The sequence below is a fragment of the Pteronotus mesoamericanus genome, unplaced genomic scaffold, assembly GCF_021234165.1.
Source record: "Pteronotus mesoamericanus isolate MK-2021 breed Mesoamerican mustached bat unplaced genomic scaffold, CSHL_Meso_final contig_50, whole genome shotgun sequence".
NCBI classification, from domain to species: domain Eukaryota; kingdom Metazoa; phylum Chordata; class Mammalia; order Chiroptera; family Mormoopidae; genus Pteronotus; species Pteronotus mesoamericanus.
The window spans coordinates 28,839,032-28,863,311 of record NW_026555186.1 but is presented as its reverse complement, the minus strand read 5'-3'; the positions used below and the strand labels follow the sequence as shown (position 1 = coordinate 28,863,311).

The window sequence follows — 24,280 nt, the reverse complement described above, 5'->3', positions numbered from 1 at the left end:
TAAATATAGAGCTATAACAATTCTATAAAAAGACCCTGAATCTTTAAGTATTTGTAATATGACTTTATGCTGTGACACTAGTACAAAACACATCAACTCTAATGCGTAGAGTCAGACACATGATGACAATAGGATCCTAAAGGTAGCTTTTACTATCAAAAAAATGCTGTTTTCCAGTGTACTATAGGCTAGTCATTGCTGATCTAGCAAAATTCTACAACCCTCCAGCTTGAGCAGTAGCATAGGATTCAAAAATATTACACTTCATGCCTAATATATGGAATTGGACTGTAGATCTTCCATTGCAATCATTGCAGAGAATTATCTAGTCATGTTCTGATATTCTGACGGCATAGGAGTCTGTGTTCCCTCATCATCCAGTTATCTCCAGTACCTAGTCATATCTACAGCAGAGTGCATACGTAATTGACCTTTGTAGCCTCCTTTCAACATTTCTTCATAAACATGTTCTATCTAAAAGATGTCCACATGGCAAGACATGGGCAACATGAGATGTGCGAATGTCCTCCAAATATATTGGACAGTTCTGCTGAGAAACATTTTCAATATACTTGTGCTTTCTTTGGAGATTCATACTTAGGCATAAGTTACATTTCAAACAGTGAAAAAAATCTTCCTTTGTACCAATCCTACAAATCCCACAGTTTTCCCAATGATATTGTTTCTTGTCTTTGTCAAACAGATGGCATATACTGCAATGATAGTCTCCAAACAATGTGCAACATTCTTCACAAGTCTGTTGGGCATGTTGAATTTTTCACAGTTTATGGGCTGCACTTCCTTTACTTTAAAATGATCTAGCTGATGATCTTCCTTGTTATCATGACACAACTGGCAAGTATACAACTCGTCACAGCAAGGTGCCTTCAGAGACATAATCTGTCATAATGCTCACAGCCCTGCAGCCTTTGCTCTGGGTCTCGGGCGCCACCTTCCTACACCAAGGCCGCCCTCTCCTCTGCCTCCCCTTACATTTCAAGGACCCTTCTCCTAGGATGAAAACTATGCCCAGAGAAGCAGTGTCACCCTAGCATACCCCCTCCTGGAGATGTTTCTCTCTCACATTGATGTTTCTCTCCCTCTCTTTCTCCTTCCCTTCCCCTCTGTAAAAATAAATAAATAAAAATTATTTTTTTAAAGAATGACTATAACCCAGCAGTCTGACTATATGATCTACATTCACTTGAATTAGTTTTCCTGTGACTTTGGGACTACAAGATTTATTCTTTAGATGTTGATGATTCCTTTGCCTTGAACGGCTTGGGGTTTTGATGCCTCTGTTGAAGAGTATAGCAAAATCACCACAGGCAATTCCAGATATCCTGGCTTCCAGGAATTGGGAACTTTGTGCAGTTTCCCACACTCTACAATTCTAAGGAAACTGAAGTAGCAACGAGGATAGGCCAGACACTGAGGAAAAACCCATTTCATTCCATTAGTTTTGCAGTCATTTATCAAACTCCTCTGTGGAAACAAAGATATGGTCCTAGCACTCTTGGTCCTGGTCAAATATAGATGGAGAAAAAGTTATACTCATTTACTCACTCACCAATTCATGGAACAAGCATTCTGGACAAAGTTACCCGTGACCTTTACATGGTAAATCCTTTGGTCCATTCTGAGTTTTCATGTTACTCAGTCTGAATGGAATTTGACACCACTGATCTCCCCTTGGCTGCTGCGTTCACTTCGCTGCCAGGACCACTCTTGTCTTCATTCTCCTGCCTCACTGGCAACTCAGAATGGGTTCTTTTCTGATGCTCACTCAGCTTCCTGAATTCTTCATTCTGGAGTGCCCCTGGGTTTGTCCTTGAACTTCTTTTCAGTATATATTCATTTCCTCTGGTTTTAAGTAAATCTACATGCTGAGAACTCCCAAATTTGTATTTCTAGCCTAGATTTCTCCATTCCAGACAAATAACATCCCTTCAGCTACTCAACATCTCCACTTGAACATGACTGTAATCATATCAAGCATAAGTCCAAAACTAAATTTCTGATCTATACCACTCTTCCCATAACCATCTCATCTCTATAAATAGCAACTCAATCTTTCCAGTTACTCAAATCAAAAAAATCTTGGAGTTATCCTTGACTTATATTCCGCATGATTCATCAGCAAATCTTACCTTAAAAATATATCCCAAATACTACCTTAGTCCAAATAACTATCATCTTTTGCCTAGATTGTTACAATAGATTTGTAACTTGTCTGCCCCATTTTGCCCATAACCTTTACACAGTCTTCTCTCAACATAGAGGTCAGAGTGAACCTATGCATCAGATCACTTCTTTGCTTATAATAGTGAATATTTCCCCACTTCCTTCTTAGTACAAACCAAAGTCTGTTGAAGGTTCGTACATCCTGTACGCCGACCCCATACACTCTCTCTCTCTCTCTCTCTCTCTCTCACACACACACACACACACACACACACACACACCCCTTTCCTGACTTCATCTCTTCCATTCCCCCCACTTATTCCACTGCAGCCATGCACACTCCCTTGCTATTCTTGGGCACTTGCTGTTCTTTGCCTGGAATGTTTTTTCCTCCAATGCCTGCATAGTTTCAGTCCTTACTTCCTTCAGGTAATTGCTAAAATGCTGTGTTCTAAGTGGGGCCCGCTAAGAATGCCTTATTTAAAATCATATTCCCACCCCATTCTCCTTATCCTCTCTCCATGCTTTATTTCCCTCTATAGCACGTATCACTGGTATTGATATCCTACTTACATTTATTTATTATCTAGCTCCCCCACTGCAATGTAACCTCGATGAGAACAAAGGGTTTTCAATTTGTTTGTTTGTTTATTGTTTGTGGCATTTTTGAAAGGATTTATGAAGTAACACCATCTGAAGGCAACTGCCTCTTATGCACTCATCTCTATACAGGGTGGGACAAAAGTAGGTCTTTAGCTGTGCATATCCAAACAGAATTTGTTCTTATATTATGATTTATTAATTATTGTATTATTTTCCATATGAACAACTGTAAGCCTACTTTTACCCACTCTGTAAAGTCAAGTTATTAAGTTCCAATTTAATTCACTTTTCTTAAAATACAGGAAGGCAAATGTCTAAAACACTACAAAAGTCAATCTTTAAAATGTAGAGGACAGGGAGTTTTAAATCTATTTTTTTCCCCTGCTGTATTTCCAATTCTAGAACAGTGTCTCGAGCACATAGACTGAGCTAGAATGTAGAATTGCAAAGATCGGTATCTCTGCCTCCACTGAATTGATAGTCAAAAGTGAAGAGAGCTGCGTAAAACAGATGAGCATTGGCGGCTGGGGGCAGGGCGCTGATGTTGGTAAGCAGTGCACTTTGAAGGGCTATAGACACACAGAGGAAAAAAAATCGCTCCTGCCTAGAGAAATCAGAAATGGCTTCCTAAAGCAGGGAGCATCTGAAGAGGGCTTTGAAGAATGAATAGGTCACCAGGTATATTATTTAAGGTAAGGCTAGGTGCCATAACAGATAAATCTCCAAATCTTAGTGATTCACTGAAATAGATGTTTATGTCTTACGCAAAGCCAAACACCAAGGCAACGTTTAGGGGGAGGCTCTTCTCCACGTGAGGATGAATGAGCCGGGCTTCTCCTATCACAGGACTCTACCGGCTTCTACTCATGGCTGGAGCAAAAGAGCATGAAGGAATATGCATATAAAGTTTCCACAGCTCTGGCCTGAAAGAGGTGCACAATCAGCTCTCTAGTCCGGTGAGCAGAACTCAGTCACATGGCCACAGGTTCCTGAAAGGAAGGCTGTGTGCCGGGAAGGAAGAGGAAAGAAGTTCAGTGGTCAGCTAATCAGTCTCTGATACCCCAGGTATAAAAGGGTAGGGAGAGACCCCCCCTGCCCAATAGAAAGTTACAGTATGAAAGTGCGGTGTATTTGGGGAACACTGTGATGGGAACCCAGACTATGTGAAGCACAGTGGCTCAGGATAAAGCTAGAAGCACAGGCAGGACTTAGCTATGAAGGGCTTGTGTTTACCATGGAAGACACCTCGAACTTCAATCCTGAGGGCATTGAAGACTGAACCAAAGATTCTGGACCCTATCGTCACATCACTGATATGGGCAGGATGGCCTTTCCAGGACCGAAAATAAAAAATAAGAAAAATACAAAAGAGTAAATCACGTAAGAGTTGTAGGTGGAAGATATAGGGAGAGAAAAAAGGGAAGAGAAGAGGGATATACTTTTGCAAGAGATGCCTAAGTGTGTGTGTCAGCCCCACCGATCCGCCCTTCCCGCCTTTTTAATCACCGTGTGGCATAATGACTATTCTCCACACGCGCGCCCATCATGTGCTCTTTCATTAAGCAATCACTTGCACAGATTCCATTGCCTGACTTTCTGTATGATGTGGGGTGCCTCTTCTAGTTCTCTCAACATTATCCTTTTCAGAAAGGCGACACTGTGGCCATATTTCCTATGAATTACTCCTCTCGGTGATGCAATGCCCAACCGCAGTTCCAGCCCAATTTGGAAATCTTCGTAATTCTTTTCTTAAAACAGTTTCCCCAATCATTTGAATGGCAGAAACAGAAATCTAAAAAGTAAAATAAAACAAAACACACACACATAAACCAACCAACCAAGGATCAACAGTAATTGCTCACTAATGCCTGAAATCATTATTCAAAATTATTTCTTTGGGCCTAGAAAGCCTCTGGGTAGCTGAGAGACCTTTATTCCTGGTCCAACCTTTGGCTGTCATTCAGACCCCTCTGCTCCCCTGCTGATGAGATGACAGACACTGGGGGCCTGAGGCACCCCCTCAGGGCTCTCTTTCTAACACCAGAGGGCTTCTAGAGTCCCCTCCAACTCTAATTGGTAAGCCAGTGCAGTAAAATAATACCTAAGAGAGATTAATTGAGAACATGGGGAACAAGGCCTTCTGGGAGAGTCTAGTGGGGTGGGGCACCCCCAGGCTTACTGCGGGACAGGACGGGGTGCCGAAGGCAGACTTGGCCGCCTGCTCCTCTCCAGAGCTCTATGAGTCAGAACAGAGTCAGAGCTCACCTAGTCTCACCACTTGCCCATTTCGAAGAAGGCTCATTGTTAATTTTTCTGGTAAAATCATTCACACCCTCCTCTTTAAATAGTGCCCTCCCCCACAAAAAAGAAATTCCAATCCCAGAATATAGTTATTTTCCAATTTGGGAGCTCGTAGGCTAGTTCTGTCTTCTCTGCCTCCTGTCTCTACCACAAGCTCCACCTGCCATTTGCAATGGTTCCTGAGTGGTGCAATCTTAGAGTCTCATCTAAAGAAGAAGTAGTTATCCTTTTTTATTACAAATGCAACACATGATGATTAAGGTTACTGTAAAAAAGACTATAAAATTCACCCTGGCCAGTGTGGCTGGGTTGGTTGGGGCACTGTCCCATACACCAAAAGTTTGGTGATTTGATTCCCAGTCCTGGCACATGCCTGGGTTGCAGGTTTGATCACCACTCAGCGCGCATATAGGAGGCAATTGATCATTGTTTCTCTCTCACATCAATGTCTCTCTCTCCCTTCCTCTTTCTCTAAAATCAATAAACATGAATATTAAAAGATTTTTTTTCTTGTATTGATTTTAGAGAGAGGAGAAGGGAGGTAGGGGAGGAAGAGAAACATCTACATGAGACAAAAGCATCTATCAGTTGCCTCTTGCATGCACCCCATCGAGGGACAGAGCCTGCAACCCAGGCATGTATGTGCCCTGGCTGGAAATCAAACCAGCAACACTTAGGTTTGCAGGACAACACCCAACTGAGCTATAGTGGCCAGGGCTAAAAATATATATTTTTTAACTTTCTAAAAAGACTGGAGAATGCAGAAAAGAGAGAAAGAGAGAGAGAGAGAGAGAAAGAAAGAAAGAAAGAAGAAAGAAAGAAAGAAAGAAAGAAAAAAGGGAAGGGAAGGAAGGGAAGGAAGGGGAGAAGGAAAGAAGGATCTGGAGACAACTACTCAATGGTTTAATATACATCTTTCCAGTTAGAGCTATCTTTTTAAAAATAAGATTAAACTTACATTGCATAACTGTTTTGTTACTTAGGTTTCTCCAATCAATAGCATAGTGAACATTTCCTCAAATTCTAAAATATTCTTCTAGAGTACCATTTTATTTTTTATTTTTTAAAAGAGTTTATATATTTATTTATTTTTGAGAGAGAAGGCAAGGGAGGAAGAAAGAGAGGGGGTGAAACACCTATGTGAGAAGGAAACATCAATCACCCACAACCAGGGACCTGGCCCTGCAACTCAGGCACGTGCCCTTGACTGGGAATCGAACCGCTGACCCTTCAGTTTACAGGCCGGCACTCAATCTACTGAGCCACACCAGCCAGGGCCATAGTACCATTTTAAAGTACTGCATAATATTCCATGTTCTAGGTAGATCCTAATTTATTTATTTAATATGTTGTAGAATATCCAGATTTTCTCAGGTTTTTGTTGTTGTTTTAGATAATAGAAATAAACATATCTTGGTATATGCATTTCTTTCTTTAGTCTCACACTACTTCTTTAAAAAATATATTTAGAGACAGCTGGATTTGTTACATGAAAAATCGTTTATTTCAAAAGATTTAATGGTTATCAAATTGCCCTTCAGAAAAAAATGTGCTAGTTTATTGTCCCATCAGGAGTGTTTGAGTATGTCTATCTCCTCATATCTTCACCAGGATTGGGGGTTACTACTTATCTAAATCTTTACTAATTGGATAATTCTGTCCAAATCTTAAGATTTACCTACTCAAGCATTGGAGGAGGGAAAAGGATTTTTTCATGGAGGTGGGAAGAACCTAAGAGATGGGAGCTGTGATTCTAAAGCATAATTTAAGCACATAGTCTATAAATCTCTGCTGAAGTGCTATGGAGATATTTTTTAGCAGAATTATTTTAGTGTGGTGGATATATCACTAGAGTAGGAGACCTGCCTCAGAGCCCTCTGTCCTTATTAACTACAGGAAAGGAAGCACATCATGAGATCTCTCGGGGTCAGATTTCTCTGATGTGTAATGGTCATATTAACATTTAAGCTGTTCAGCCCACAGGGTGGTCGTGATGATGAAATAAGAAAATGGGCATAAATGTCCTTTGGAAAAGCACTATAGAAATGCAGGGAATTTTAATTGTTGCTGTCAGTGACCACACTGAAAGGTCACATTATAGCTGATCTTAAATATATCACATCATTTTTAGTCTAATCATCCCATGATGTGTGGTCAGCTAAAGGTGTTCCTTCTGCAACCCAGCAGTGTTAGACCATCATCTTGAGCTCTAATGGACTATCTGGGTGAGAAGGAACCCAAGGTCTTACAGCTTCACAAAGCAATTCTGGGTGCTTGAGACAGGTGCACCCACAAAAACCACTCGGGGACATCAGAGGAGGAACTGAGACCAGTGTGTGCCCTCAATCCTGTGAGGGGAAAGCTACTTAGTAGCTTTAAGACCCACCAAGCTCTTAAAGAGAGGGGTTGGGGGAGAAGCTGTGGCCCTCAAACAGGGCCAGATTTGAGGTCTCCCTCAAGTAACTCCATCTCTTGGAGTCTTCATGGACCCTTTCCTCAAGTGCTTGATGCTTCAAAAGGCCAAAACACAGAACTTTAGAGTTTGAAGTAAGGAATGGTTTATTGATCAAGAAGGCACCGACTGAGAAGATGGGAGCCTTAGTCGTGCCTATAATTCATCTTAAGAAAGTACAGAGAGCCCTTGCCAGGTAGCTCAGTTGGTTAGAACATCATCCTTATACACCAAGGTTGCAGGTTCAATTCCCGGTCAGGGCACAAAGAAAATGTTACCAATAAATGCATAAATAAGTGGAACAACAAACTGATGTTTCTCTCTCTCTCTCTCTTTCTAAAAATCAATTTAAAAAAGAATCAACCAATAAATGCATAAAGAAATAGAACCACAATTCAATGCTTCTTTCTCTCTATCTTAAAAAAAAAAAAATAAAGGACAGAGTTCAGCCTTCTTTTATGTAAAGAGAAGGAAAATGGGAGGGGAGAGAGGTTATTGACCATGGCAGACATTTGGGCATCAGCAGGGGTTTAAGAAGGACTGTGATAGTCCTGGCAGAGGTTCCTACAAATCTTCCGTAAAGAATACACACTTCCCTCGCATCCTTGAGCCACAAGCAGAATTTCTTTAATGATTAGCATGTTTATATGCAAGACTAAGCAGAAGCTTCAGCCTGAAGGCCACAGGAACAAAGCAGGCCTGCGCAGGATAGAAGGAAAGAGGCCTGGCACCTCTCTGTTACAGGGCTTGGACAGGGAGTTCAACAGCCCTGGCTTAAACCTTGGCTCTGTTACTTGTTCACCTGGGGTCTCTGTTTACTCATCGATAAAATGGAACAGCATAACTTACCTCACAAGAAGGTTCTGAGTATTCAGAGTACTAATGGGTGTTGCCAGCAGGACCCCCTCAAGGGTGCTCTGTAATTGGTAGGGGCTGGTAGGAAGGTGTTGTTTGCCTGAAATGCCTGGTGAAACTGCAGAGAATGACAAAGGCCTGTGATAAGTGCCCGGAGAGGCAGGGGGTGTGGATTTGATGTGAAAGGCAATTTGGGGCTACACAGGCCAGAGTGGAGAGTTCCAGCAGTGGGCTGGCTCCTGGCCATTTAAATACAGCTGGTGGGAGTGTGGAGAGGAGGGTCTGGGAAATCTAGGAGAAGAAGAATAGGACAGTAATTCCCATCTGCTCAGGGCAGCAGAAACTGGTTTCGTTCTGCTATTTAGCATTTGTGAGCTTCTCATTAGCATTTGAAGGAAGGGCCCACAGAACACCCACGGCGCCTTTCGAGCCGAGCGGAGGCTGGCTGGCTGGGGGCAGGGAGTGGCGGCTCTCATATCAGCCTGATTTCCCAAATTCAGATCCATCAAAACTACTGGACTATGTAAGAAGGGACTGAATCTGTTTCCACCCTATCTAAAGCCAAAATTCATTCTAAATAGAATGAATTATAAAATGTCTCAAGTTCTCAGCTAACTATCATCGGACCAATATAGAAAGCATCGCAATTTTGAAAGAAAAACAATGATTGTAATAGGTAACATGTTGCATTGTAAATTCACATAACCTTCACTGTATCTTATGAAATAGAGTCAGGTATTGCCTTGTTAGAAATAACATGTTTCAGAAGCAGTTTCAGAAACAGATCCCAGACTTAAAACCTTATAGCAGAGGCATTTCTGATAACAACTAAATGCTTGTGTTACCAGGCGCTTCCCTGAAATTTTTGCACTCTAATTAGAAATTAGGGGTTTAATACTTAGGGAAAAATGTATCAGGCCAATTTTGGTTCTGGGGCCCAAGGATGGCATTAGGTATATCTGGGGATTCAGATTTGGGTTCTTGAAGAATAGAAGCCAGGCAATGCATGTAAAATTGCCTTGTCCTCCTCAGAGGAGGAAAAAGATGCAGTGGAAGAGTGTGGTGTTTAAAACACAAAGAATCCCAGCTCTGTCTTGCCAGTTTCACTACCCAGTTACACACACCCATGGCTCAGCCCACTCTATCTGAAATGAAACTCACTTTAGAAATGCAAATGACTCACCAAGAAGTGAGGGATTTTAGCGTCTGGCAAATTGAAGTGCTGCATTGAAAACCATTTGGGAGCCGGCTGTGTTCAGCCAGGAAAGCCTCCCGGGGTTGCTCTTGAAGCCAAAGGAGATCTGTGATGGAAACAGGCTTGGTAACATGTAAAGTAGTCAAGGAACATGGGTGTCCAAACTTTTGGTGTCTCTGGACCACACTGGAAGAAGAAGAGTTGTCTTGGGCCACACATTAAATACACAAACACTAATGATAACTGATGAGCAAAAAAAAGTTTTTAAGAAAATTTAAAATTTTGTGTTGGGCCTCATTCACAGCAATCCTGGGCCATGTGGAGTCCACGGGCCACAGGTTGGACACCATGAAAGAGTTGAGTTCAGAATAGCACGCAGCTCATTGAACTAGCCAATGGATAAGACAAGATTTTACAAAGACTCTGTTCCAACGGCCATGGTAGACATAGCCTTGGTCTAGAGTTGCTTCTAGTCTTAAAATCTGACTTCTAATCTCTCTACCTTTCTCCGCCCCCACCCGCCACTCTGACTGGGCCGTCTCTCAGGTGTAGTTCTGTGGTGGGCTGAGTTTGGCCAGGGACACCGCTGCAGTGCTGTCAGAGAGAAAACAGACTGCTCCCCCCAATGGCAAAGCCTGAGACATCCAAGTCAAAAAAATAAAACCTGCAAGTGAGGGTGAGGTGGAAGAGCCAACAGAGGAGGGAGTTGTAAAGAGCAGGATGGGAAGAGAAGTCCAAGTTTCAAGACATCGCCGAAGTGCCAGATGTGAATTATTTACTGCTCAGTGCCCAGCGGGCTCCCCAAATAGCCCTCAAAACTACCATTGGCTTGTCAGATGCTAAAATCCCTCCTCTTATGATGAGTCATTTCCATTTTCAAAGGCAATCTTTTATCTGAATAACTGAGCGAGACAAAATAACTGAGAGGCAGTGTGTGGCACCACTGCTTAAGAACTAGAACTCTTAACCCTGGCTGGTGCAGCTCAGTGGATTGAGTGTGGGCCCCAAAACTGAGAGCTCGTGGGTTGATTCCCAGTCAGGGCACATGACTGGGTTGTGGGCCAGATCCCCCTCTAATTGGAGGTGTGGGAAGGATAACCAATTGATGTTTCTCTGCCTCTCTTTCTCCCTCCCTCCTCCTCTCTCTAAAAATAAGTAATAAAATTAAAAAAAAAAGAACTAGGACTCTTTGGCAAAACTGCTCGGTTTTGAATCTTGAATTCACCACTTATGAGCTGTGTTAACCTCTCTGTGCCTGGATTTTTCTTATCTATAAAGCAGAGGTAATAGTAATAAGGCCTGGTTCTTAGATTATTGTACAAACTACAGGTGCTAATCTCTGTAGAGTGCTTAGAATAGGTCCTAGCAGATAGTTTCTTTAACGTGTGTGTGTGTGTGTGTGTGTGTGTGTGTGTGTGTGTAATTTTAATAATACATCTTCCAGACCAAGAGCAGGGGTGTTGTCTGGGTTTGCTTATAATTGTACCTCTGATGCTTAGCACAGCATGTGATAAGCACTTGACTCTTTGTTTGGACAAAGGAAACCTGCCAAACCATTCCTAGACTTGGCTACAGAAAAGGAGGACTGGAGCTCCAGCTCTACCCACCTAGGAGATTAAAGGCACACCTGCTAGCAGTCCACAAAGCTGAGAAAAGAACGCCAAGAACCATGACATGACACAGTTCCCTGTCCCTAGACCCTGTGATTTTTCCTTGTCTTTACCACTCTGTATGCCAAGACAGTGTCTGACTAGAGGAAGTGCTTGGTCTCTGAGTCAGGGGTGTCTGCCCGGGTTCAGGTGTAGGCCAAGTGTTCGTTGCCTTGTCCCTGGTCTATCGAGTTTGTGGGCAGAGAGCCAACCTCTGTCCCCTGCTTTCCAGGCACCTGAGTCCTTCTGCAGAGGCTTGGGCTGGATGCATATGTGCCACAGAGAGAGCTGCAGCTTAAAATTTCTGACTGAAAATGTTGACATCTCCCCCTGAATTCATAAGGCAAACAGCATTTTCAAGGGCCCTAATTGGCTATCTCCAATGGGAAACTGTAGTTGGGACCAAAGTGAAGTAATATCCCATAGTTCACTACATCCAAGTCACCTTTGATGTAGTTGTATGTAGCATTATATTGCATGTAGTACAGAGAAAGAATAAATACTGACAAACACCGCACTGATTTCAAGGTTTACTCCAATTTCATAGATGCTAAAATATGAAGATACATCTTAGAACTGGTGAACATAGAGCACCATCACTACATACAAACAACAGGGAAAAAGAGAAGCAATCAGAAGGGAATGTTCACATGTTCCACCAACAAATCCACCCACCATATCTCTGCCTTCCCTCTTCAGTCAGCGGGTGAACTGCCCAGGCTCTATCTACCCCAGTCCCTACACTGGTGCCCTGGGTCCCATCCCCTCAGCAGCCGAAAGACCAGCAATCCTCCCTCCTGTCCTCTGCATGGTTAATTTTTTCCTCTGTACCGGTTTATTTCCATTGCCTAAAACTATGAAATAATGTCTTCCTTCTTGACCCCTTTCAATTCCATTTTTGACTGTACTTTGCATAAGATTTCTTAAACAACTGTCTGCCCTCATGATCTCATCCTCTCCTCCACATGCTTTTCCTTCTGTCTCCACTATTTCATCTAACGGGGTCTCTGTCAAGGTCCCCAATGAACTTTTCATTGCCAAATCCCACGATTAATCCCAGTCCTTAGCTTATTCTCCTCTGAACAGCAACTGACTTTCAAGATGCCACTCTCTCCTGGTTCCCCTGCTTCCTCCCGTGGCCCCCCCTCCACACACCAGCATGCCCCAAGGACCAGACCTCTTCTCTGCCTGCCCTCCCGGATGACCTCACCACATCCTGTGGCTTTAATTATCACCTTTACTTTAATAACTACTGTCCCTATCTCTGGCCTCTCCCCAGAGCTCAGTTCTTGTCTATTATGACAAGCATCTTAAATTAAGACGTACCAAACCAAACTTTTGAATTCTAACCCCAAGAAGTCTGCCTTGTCTTAATAAATGGCAGGGTTTTTTTCTGTTATTTAGGTCAAAAACCTTGGGATCTGAATCATCCTCAATCGCTCACTTTTTCTCCATCCAATCTATCAAAAAATCCTTTTGGATTTCAAAATACCTCTAAATAAGAACGTGCCTCACAATTTCTACTTGTTACCACCCAAGCCCAAATTGCCATCCTCTTTCAGCTGGGCTGTTGCAATAGCTTCCTAATGGTTTCCCTCCATCCACCCAGTATCCAGCATTCTATCCCCTAAGCCAGGTTGATCCTTAAAAACATACAGTAGACCCTGGCACATCTCTGCTCAAACTCTCCAAGACTCCCACCTCATGTAGAGGAAAAGCCAAAGACCTCCAGCAAGGTCCAGCTCCAGGTCCCTCTGGGCTCCTCTCTCCATACTCTTCCCTTGCTTTCTCTGCCTCCTTGCTGTTTCTTGCACACACTGAGCGCTCTTTCACTTCATTTTCTACTTCCCTCAGCCATCTACTCAGCACCTCCCTCACTTTCCATCTTGGCTCCACTGTCTCTCTGTCAGAGTGGTCTTCCCTGACTGACCCCACAGAATAGCCCTTCCCAACATCATTTTCCTTTCTGTTCATTGCTTTAGCCTCCTTTACATGTCACTCCCTCACATATAGTAGTCCCCCTTTTTCTTGGGGTATGTTCCAAGACCCTCAGTGGTTGCCTGAAACCACAGATAGTACCAAACCCTAAATATACTATGTTTTTTTCTTATACATACACACCTGTGATAAACTTTAATTTATAAATCAGGCACAGTAAGAGGCTAGCAACAATAACCATAATGAAATAGAACAATTATAACAATACACTGTAATAAAAGTTATGTGAATGTGGTCTCTCTCGAAATGTCTATTGTACTGTATTCACCCCCCTTCCTGTGATGATGTGAGGTGATAAAATACCTACATGATAAGACAAAGTGGGGTGCATGGCACAGGCATTGAGACTTAGCTTTAGGCTGCTCTCACCCTTCTGATGGTACTTCAGAAGGAGGATCACTTACTTGCAGCAAATGGCCTAGTGTCATTCGTTTCAGGGATCCCTTGCTGAAGTCTTCATATAGGCTCTGCTTTCTGGGGCAACACATTACCATCAATCAGAAGGCGTTTTCTGTTCATGTCTTCATGAGCACAAATATAATGCCTTTTCCATCTTAGCTGAGCACTTACCATGCACTGTGGCTCTAACTTTTGCAGTTTGAGGTGTGGCAACAAAACTAGCGCAAATTTCTCTTCTCCTTCTTTAATACTTTCACTACATTCTTACTGTAGATGTTAGCAACCTCAGCATACAACCTTTTCCTTTCCTTGTTAAGTCAAAACTTACCACCTTTTTACTTAACAGAAGCACTTTATGGCTTCTCTTTGGCATATCCAAATGCTGGCATATCCAGCATTACTACTTCTGTGCTTTGGGGTCATTATTAAGTAAAATAAGTGTTACTTGACCATAAACACCTCAACAGTCTATGTGGTAACCAAGATGGCGGCTACTGAGTGCCTAACGGGTGAGCAACATGCACAGTGTGGATGCTCTGAACGAAGACATGATTTACATATCTGGCGGGACCCAGCAGGGTGGCATGAGATTTCATCACGCTACTCAGAATGGTGTGCAATTTAAAGCTTCTGAATTGTTTATTGCTGGAAATTTCCATTTAATATTTTAGGACTGTGGTTGCCCACAAGTAACTGAAACCACAGAAAGCAAAACCATGGATAAGGGGGTAGTACTTTTTTGTATATCTGTTTTTTTGGCTGTTCCTGTGGCCCCTACATGCATGTAAGCTCCATGATGTCAGAGATTTTGTTCTCTGCGGTATTCTCAGCACCTTGGATCCTGCCAGGCACACGGTAGGCACTCTATGAAGATTTATGAAAAGACCTCTGATGTTGAAGAAAACTATGTAGAAATGTTAAGAGGCTAACCATTTTTTGTACTCTTTTCTACAACTAGGTCTCTGGGAGTTAAAAGAAACACATATGCTTACGTGTTTTCCTGAAAGTTGCCTGGAAACAGGAAACAGCTGCCTTGTTAATCTTACAAAATGATTGTGTCTGAAGGTGTCTGTTTGTGGCCCAAGTGCTTGTACAACTGAGAAGGCCAGCCAGGCTTCTCCTGGGTCATTAAAATGACTCAGCAGGCTTCTTCTGTCAAGGATCTCCCTGTTATCACTGCCACCACAACCCATCCTCTTTATCTCTCTGCTTAAAAGGCCCCGCCCATTCTTGTTCAACTTATCTCTCCCGGTGTTCCTGCCAACTCTCTCTGCCCCCTTGGCTCCTCCTCTAGACTCTTCTTAAGCCATTTAGAAGCTTCAGTGGCTCAGGTCTGTGCCCTGTCTGTGTTTTTCTGTCCTCTCTCCACCAAACCTTCCTCAAGACAGAGGCATTTGAAGGCTGGGGTTGTGTCTTTCTCATCTTCATATCCCTAACCCCTAACACAGTGCCTGGCACATAGTAGGTATTCAAGGAAGATTTGCTAAATGACTAAATGAACTCTCCATTTTTGACAGGTTGGCCTTTTCACAATTTCCTCAACATAGGCTGAGCTTATTCTTGGCAAAACATTGCTCATGCCACATTCTCCAAACAACATTCCCTCATTTCTACACACACACACACACACACACACACACACACACACACACACGCCCTGCCTTCATATAGCTAACTCTTAGTGAATCAAAATATTTCAGCTCAAAAGCATTTGTCTATTTACAACATTCTACTACTATATACCCAGTAATTGATTTATCGGCTCAAGTTTCATCAAATACCATTTTCTTCACTAGGCCTTTCTTTATCATTCCAAGCAATTCACCTCTCTCCCCTACCTGAGGGTACAGCATGGAGAGCTGGTTTTACAGAGAGACGGTAAAGCGCTGCATGCGGTTATGACTGCGGTGTGTAAGGGCTGCAGTCAGACTTCCTGGTTCAAACTTACCAGATACCTGGCCTTGGCCAAGTGACTTCCTGTCCGAGTATCTGTTTCCCCATCTAGAAAAGAGGAATATTAATAATCTCCTGCAGAGGGCTGTTGGGAAAATTAAATAGAATGCTACATCCAAAGGACATAGATCATAGTCAATAACCGATAGTCATTATAGTTATTATCTCACAGTTTAAGCCTTTGATGTGATTTATTACTTTATGAGATGTTGTATTGTATTTTCTATTTCTCTCATATGTAAATTATTGTTTAAATGGCTTAAGTTCAAGTTGCTGGAAGGCATGGTTCATGAACAATTAATAGACCTAGACTAAAGATAAAGGAATTATGTTGTTTCAATGATATGAGTTAATGCATGGGTTTACCAAGGCTGTATCTTTTTTCACTACTGGGCAGGTCTTTTTATCAGATATGCGTTAGGGAGAAAGGGCAGACATTTCACATATGCTTATATAAATGATTATATAAATGTAAGTCACCAGAGCTGATAGGAGGATGTTGAGTGGGGGAGGGTATAGGAACCTTTGGCCCAGAGCTGCCATTCGTTTTCCTAATTGGTTGGAATGATTAATAGAAACCAATGCTACTTAGTATGTAAGCCTATACAAACCCTCCACCCTCATTTTCAGTGTGGTTATGCCTTTGTCTAGCTGTGTTACTTTGGGTGAGTTATTTAACCTCTGTTTCCCTATTTGCAGAGTAAAGATGATCATAATAGTCCTACCTTGTAGGGTTATTGTAAGAATTAAATGTTAAGTGCCAGGCACACAGTTAAGGGCTCTATTTATGGTTATAATTTTTATGAGAACTTCTTTATTCATTTGCTCCAGTTCTGGGACACGTCTTAGAGCAGGGCGACCACTGGATCTGTTTGAATACTTCAGGCCACAGAAGGACCACTTCAAGTGTCACATAGGAGTTTCATTATTAAAGAAGCTTGTTCCTGCCTTGCCCTCGGAGCCTCCTCTGCCCTGAGAAAGTGCCTGCACATCCTTTAATACTCCTCCATCAGGAAATATCGGGGGCACTAGGAAGCAGCCAAACTTTCATTGTTATTATTTTCTTTGCATTTCTCATATTAACCTGGCATTAGAATCCGAATCTTAGAGCAGCAAGAGCTCCTAGGGAGTATTTCTGAGAGGTGATAAAGGCGCAGGTTTTGGGGTCAGACTGAAACCAGGTTGGGAGTCTAGTGCTGACCCTCACCAGCAGGATGACCTAGGGGCAGTGACACAAGCATTCTGGCTCCGGCCGCTCAAAGTGGGAGCTTGTTAGACAGGCAGAATCTCGGGCCCCATCCCCAGACCTACTGAACCAGGATCTGAATTTCAGCAAGATCCAGAGGGGGTTCATGGCACTTGAAAGTTTACAAAGCTATAGTCTGACCCCTCAGTCTTGCCATCTGTAAGACTGAGCAAACAGTGAGTTGAGGAATTAGTATCTTAGCACCGTGCCTGTCAAAGAGTTATTAGCTCCCTCTTTTTTCCCCCGATAACGCCCTTCACTTTCCCATTTATAGCATGCATTTTTGTGTTTTATAATTGCCTGGTTAGCTGTCTATGTCCCTTATCAGAACTGGAACTGTGAGATCAGGGACTGTATTTATGTTCACTGTTGTACGCTCAGTGACTGTCATGCAGTAAGAGCCACAGAGTAAGGGACTAACTGACTGAATGAGTGAATAAACAAAGTCCAGGACTATTTCCTACTTGGGATGGCACATTGCTTTATACAATATGCTCAATGACAATATCCAATGACTTTATCCAACTTCCTCATTTTATAGATGAAGAAATTAAAGAGTAAAGTAGTTAAGTAATTTGACTAAGGTATCCACATCTGTATGTTATCTACCAGTCTCCTTTATTTTTAACATCTTGCATGCATAGCAGCTATCCAGAAGACTGTGACTGCTTTCGTTTTTTAGAACTAATATATTTGGACTAATCCATTTGTCAAATGAGTTACTTTCCACGGTTATGAGAGGGATTTTATTAGTGCTGCCTACTTATTTTTTTTTTAATGTACTTATTCTATCTAGTGGAAGAGCATTTCTACTATTGGTGTTTCTTTTTCTTTTTTAAGATTTTATTTATTTACTTTTAGAGAGAGGGGAAGGGAAGGGAAAAGAGAGGGAGGGAAACATCAGTGTGTGACAGATACATCAATCAGTTGCCTCTTGCATGCCCTCAACAGGGGACCTGGCCCACATCCCAGGCCCGTGCCCTGACTGGGAAACCAGTGACCTTTCTGTAGGTAGGCCGATGCTCAATCCACTGAGCCACAACAGCTCAGGCACATTGCTATTTCTAAAACAGCTGAATATCTTGTTTGTTAACTGAGTTTTGCTAAACTGTTATCATTACCTTCTCCTAGTTTATTGTTAGATTACTAGTATCCCTTTACACTCAGGTGTGTCTCAGTAGAATGGTGTTAATCCATTTACTAACTCAAACAAAATAGAGAAAAACCCAAAAACCAACAGTGCCAATACTGGTAAATCCACTGTCTGCTTAACCTTGAAATGTGGTACCAGAAGAAAGTACTTCTTCTATCTGCCTGTGATACACTAGACATTTAGAAGATCTCTAGTTCTGCAGTATATTATTGAATTCAGTATCAGATGTCTTACTTTATCCTAAGTTAAAAATAAATCATGCCCTGACCAGTGTGGCTCAGTTGATTGAATGTGGCTCAGTTGGTTGTGTGTGGTCCTGCAAAGTGAAAGGTCATGGGTTTGATTCCTGGTCAGGGCACATGGCTGGGTGGCAGGTTTTTTTCCCAGGTTGGGGCCCATATGAGAGGCAAACAATGTTTCTCTTTCACATTGATTCTCTTTCGTCCTCCCTTACCCTCTCACTAAAAATAAATAAATAAAATCTTTTTAAAAACTTAAAAAAAATCATGCCCTTGGCATTTTTCATTCACTATGGGATCCAGAAGGCAAATAAAACTTGGGGTGGGGGGAGGAAATCAGGGAAGGGCAGGAAGAAACAGATGGGAAAGAGGAAGAAAACATGTGGGAATAAAGATGAATCTGAAAGAGGGCGTTGATAAGATAAGAATAGGGAAAAGGCAATGAATGCAAAGAGATATAAAAAAGTACATGACTTTTTAAAAAGAATTTATTTACTTATTTTTAGAGAGAGAGGGAGGGAGAGAATAAGAGAGGGAGAGAAATATCAATGTGTGGTTGCCGCTTATATACCCCCCACTGGGGATCCAGCCTGCAACCCAGGCACGTGCCCCAACTGGGAATTGAACCAACAACCCTTTGGCTCCCAGGTCGGCACTCAATCCACTGAGTCACAGCAGCTAGGGTATTTTTATAAAATTATTTAATCCTATACAATATGCATAAAAGAATTTGAAGGAGATACACCAAAATGATAACAATGGCTGTAGTAGATTGGATTCTCTTCAATCCTGCCTGCTATGTGGACTTGCAATGCTCTAGAGTGGGCAAGAAGTAGCTTTCCAGCCTGCTGATGCTGGACTTGGCTAGATGACTTGCTTTGGCTAATGGTATGTGGGTAGAAGTTATGGTATAGTAGTTTCAAGTGAAGTCTTTAAAAGACATGTTTTTCTGCTCACCCTTTTGCACTGTTGATATCTTAATAAGAAAAAATATCTCCTGGTTGCTGCTGGTCTGAGGCAAATGAAAAAACATATACCAGTGCTGCACATCTAATCCAACTTAACCTGAACCCAAAACCTAGCCAAGTCCAGCTGAATACTCAGAGCCTCAGTGGACTCAGGAAAGAAAAAAGCAAATGTTTATTGCTGTACGCTGTTGAGATTGTGAAGTTGGTTGTTACGTAGCAAAAGCTGATTCACTTGTGATCATCTCTGAATGATACAATAGTTGATTTTTATTATTATTTTCTTCGTTTTTCAAGTGCATTGGAATGAGCTCGCTTTACTTTTAGGGGAAATGAATAAATAAAACATGAGGAAACGTGCATTTTCTACTAGGTCCTTCACTATTATGATACAAGGTCAAACCTATCCAAACTGTATACACAACCTGCATAATTTATAAGACTGTTAAAAGGCAACTTTAAAAACACAAGTATGCTAATTCACATGCACTTTCTCTCAGATTGCGCTCTCTGCACAGTTAACAATGAAGCTCACATTTTTGTTGCCTTAGCATGTAAGTGTTTTGAAAAAGCAGCTATTTCCGAGGTTGTACTGTAGGGTGTGGTTGGGTGACACATGAAGGCTTCCTCAGTGGCCTGGCAAACTCATCCAGCCGGAGAGAATTAACAAGAAGTTTGCTCTCTGTCAAGGGTTGATTCTCTAAGAACATTTTCCTTCCAGTCATCTTTGGTCAGAGTAATTTTTTTGTTTTCTTGATTTTCCTCATTCATTATGGGACACAAGGGGATGAGAATAACATAAAGGAGGCAGGAAAGGAACCATCCAAGGAAGGGATAAAGGAGGTAGATGGGAAAGAGGAAGAAGACAGATAGGAGTGAAGAAAGTAAATCAGATGGAGGAAATGGATGAGGAGGGAAGAAATGGGGGTAAAGAGGCTGTGGATGCAGTGGGAGGGGCTGGGGCTGTAGGCAGGACTAGCCAAAGTGGCTCTAGATAGCTTGTGTTACTTAGTTCCTCACTGTCCACACCTGCACTCTCTGTCTACACCTGAACCAACCCAGTGCCAATAGAGAGCAGGACCAATAAAATGGAATCGGTCCAATAAAGCTAGCATAAAGTATATAAAACAAAGTGGAGTCACTTATGTCAACTAAAATGGCTGTCAGTCAGCTTTGACACTTTGGTTCGAGAGGAAAATTACCTAAGTTAGAGAGAGCACATCTGGCAAGGAGACACACTTAAGATATCTGCCCACATGAGCAGAATAATTGTGTCTGCAGAGCAGGACCACTCACAGATAGGCTCCTGGGGAAGTTCCACAATTACCAGCTCAACTGTCAAGCAGAACAGTACAAATCAAGTACAACCCATAGGCTCCTGGGTAAATCCCACACTTGGCATCAGGGGTGCCCAGACATTTATCAAAAAGCCCAGAAGGGTGAAGTACTTTCAAGGTATTAGTGAGGCAGGCTCCTGACCACTGCTGAGACAGCCGAGCTCCACACACCAGAGCGCTGCTCCACGCCACACTGATGGGCCTTGGCATCGGCTACTGGAGGCTCTGCCCTGCTGGACTGAGGACTACGTCTGCCCCACTGCCCACCTGGCTCCGGAGATCCTTTCTTGCAAGATGCTAACAGCTCCCTTGCCCACCGTGCTCTCTCCCAGACCTATAGACTGAGACCTTGGGACTCGGGTTCATTATCCCCCAATGATTGCTGTGTGTGCGCTATATTTCTCTTAGATTGTTAGAGTGTGAGTAGGATATTAATGTATGTTGATGTTCTACTTTGAGTGCACCCTCATTCAATAAAAGCTGGGTGAATAGCATAGTTACTGCGTGTGACTCTTGTCTATTCCTTTGTTCTGGGCTGCTCAGCAGGCAGCTTGCGGAGCAGTTGCCTGGCTGACTTACAGGAAAGACCACATCACGGACATATGCTCGTTACGGGAAGTCAAACTCTTCCTGGCTTTTCAGTCCCCCACAGCCTGACCCACCCCTCTTTCCTCCACTAAACCGTCTCTCCCACCTCGGCCTCCCTGATCCCAGCTCAGTCATTCTGTATCTGCCTTTCCTGTCTCCTTCCAAATCCTCCCCAGTTCCTCTTGCTCCTTCCAAATTCTGACCACCCTTCAAGGCCCCACACGAGCCGCTGCTGCTCCCTGCGTCGCTCCCAGATCCTCACTGATGTCACCCTGCTCTGCACCCTGAACTCTGGCCCAGATCTCTTCCCCGGGCTCCCGACTCATAAATCTGATCTTCCCATCAGTGTCTAGTAGTATCTCACACGTATCTGACTTTTCCAAACCACACATTAGGATATAAGCTCTACGAGGCAGGGAATTTGGTTTGGTTTGTTCACTGCTGTATTCCACTACCAAGAAGAGTGCTCAGCACCAAGTCGGCACCTGACGACTCTTAGTTTAGTGAATGAATGAATAAACTCCTACGGCAGTGACAGGCAGGAGCACACCATTTGCTTTTATTGCATTGTATGCTGATGTTTCTTGGCCATCTAATTTTCCCAGCTGAACTGCAAAAATCCTTCAGGATCAGGGATCCTGTGCTTTTGTATTCCTCTGTGATTTTAGCACAAATCTGTGCCCGTAGGCGATTTATTCACTGATTCAACAGCCAAGTTCCACACAGAACAAACCCCAGCTATAGCCACCTCCTCAAATCCCAGGAACCCCAGGCTAACTCAAAAAAAGAATATTTTCATTCCTATCCACTTTTTCAAGCACTTCAGTCTGAGTCCTGTGCCATGCCAGTGTGATAGTCGCCATGTGTTTCATTCCCATTGTTCTTTAATTGGGTATGTCTTAGCTACACGTCTGGGTTGTGAGTCTTATTCTCCTTTCGAAGCTGAGGGTCCTAATGATTGATTAAATTGAGCTTTAAATCCTAGCTGTAGAAATCATCTCTCCCTTTATATATCCTCCAGAGACTAGCCTTTCCCATAATCAGAAACCCCCAAGGCAGCAGAAGACAGTAGCAGGGCCTGACCAAAGATCAGAAGGCCCAGACCTCTGGGAGGCTAAAGATAACATCTTGACCTGAGTTATGTTTCTGCTCCTTAGGCCTAAGGTAGAAAAATCCCCCTGGCTACTTTCCCATGAAACCAGACAGAGGGATACAGGAACAGACCTCAGAATGTCCTCAAGACCTGAACAAATGATTTATGACCTTTATCTCACCTCCTTCCAATCAGCTCCCAAAACGACCCTGAACCCCTAACCCATAGTGTCTTGTGATTTTGCCTTATATAATCTGTAACCTACCTGCCACCAGATAGATAATTCAGGCTTCTGAGAATCTGTTTCCCATTCTCCTGGATGGCAACATTCATAATAAAACAGCCAATATTTCTCCACTGCAATTCTAAGTGTCTGGTGTTTGGCTCTTATAGCATCAGGTGGATAAATTTCTGTTCAATAACACTTTCCACCCTTACGTGCTCAACCAGCACAACCTAGGAAGCAATCGGCCTCCAGCTGTGCATGGCCTTTTTTATTTAGGAGAAGCTCAGTCAGTTCAGCAAGGGTCTGCCAGGGGTCTTCTGAATCAGTTGAAAGATAAAGGCCATGCACAGCTTGAGTCCCACTGCCTCCTGGGGCACAGCCCTTCAAGCCCTTGGAGACTGAAAGAAGAGGTTCTGATTTGCTGCCAGTGACATCATGCTTCTGGAAAACTTCCTCCCCAGATGTGTCTGTTCTCTCCCAACAGCAACAAGACAAAACAGGAAGCAAACGTCTAGATCTGTTCCATCCACTGCAGTTCCAGCGTTTCGCATGGCATCACCCTTTGACACAAGAGGGGTTCCAAGTCCATTATGTGTACTTCACTGGGAACTTTTTCACACAGAGCTATTGTTGGGGTTGAGCTGAATTCGTGTTCTCACTTACTGGCTCTCTGCACGGAGAGGCTATTGGGATGACTAATGCTCACATCATTGCTACATTAGGAAGCAATTATCTGAAAACAAATTCATTTCCTGAGTCATGCACAGCCTGTGTCCCTCTCTTTCTCTTGTTAAAAACCATCTCAGCCATAAAGAAATCCAAACTTCCTACAGGACCTCCTGCTGTATTTGTCAGGAGATTATATATCTGGTTTAGAGGGATTAACAGAGTTATTACTTTTGCCTGCTATTCAGTCTGTCCTATGCTGGGTTGCTTTCTAATCCTGGATTTGTTTTCAGAAGACAAATGATTTTGAGAATTAATTTCTTTGCCTTCCACTCCTTTCTGTGGTGGATGACTAATATTGCATTCATTAACTCACTTACTGCTTGGCTTGGTTTCTCTCCTTTTTCTTTGTTTCTCTCTTTCCTGTCTCCCACTCCTTTCCTTCCTTCCATTTTGTTTTAAAGATACGAACACTTTCCATTTTCTTCATGTTCTCTTTGAGATTTCGGAGGCTGCTGTAACAAATTTCCACAAACTCGGTGGCGTAGAGTAACAGCAATCCATTCTCTTGGTGTTCTGGAGGCCAGAAGTCTGAAATCGGGATCGCTTGGTGGAAGCTGAGGTGTCAGCAGGGAGAATCTGTTCCTTGCCTCTTCCAGCTTCTGGTGGCTGCTGGCATCCCTTCACTTGTGGCCTTGTCACTCCAGTCTCTGCCTCCGTGGTCACACTGCCTTCTCTTTAGTCTAACTTCCCTTGGCCTCTCTTGTAAGGACACTTGCAATGGCACTTAGGGCTCACCTGAATAATCCAGGATAATTTCCCCACAGCAAGATCCTTACCTTAATCCCATCTGCAGGGACTGTTTCTCCTTCTAAGGTAACATTTACAGGTTTCAGCCAACTACACTGTCCATTCCCTGCTCCCTGCACTGCACAGAACATTGTGTATGTATGTACGTGTGTGATAAGGTTGGTGGAGGGTGATAAGAAAGGAAAGCAAATCTAAAGGAAGCAGAAGATAGTTACGAAGCCTTTCCTTGCTAATTCATTCCTTCTGGAAGTACGCGGCCCTCTTCCTGCTTCCTGAGGAAATACGGGGTGGCGAGAGGTACTCCACACGGCAAGCCACAGAGGCACAGTTGTTCCTCTCCCTTCTCCCTTGGCAACCAGGGCTCTGAC

At 43.0% G+C, this 24,280-nt stretch overlaps 1 pseudogene; it reads right to left on the bottom strand.

Annotated features, from left to right (window-relative positions):
- Positions 1–192: 192 nt before the first annotated feature.
- LOC129074496 (RING finger and CHY zinc finger domain-containing protein 1-like) lies at positions 193–24,043 on the bottom strand (annotated as a pseudogene).
- Positions 24,044–24,280: the final 237 nt, after the last annotated feature.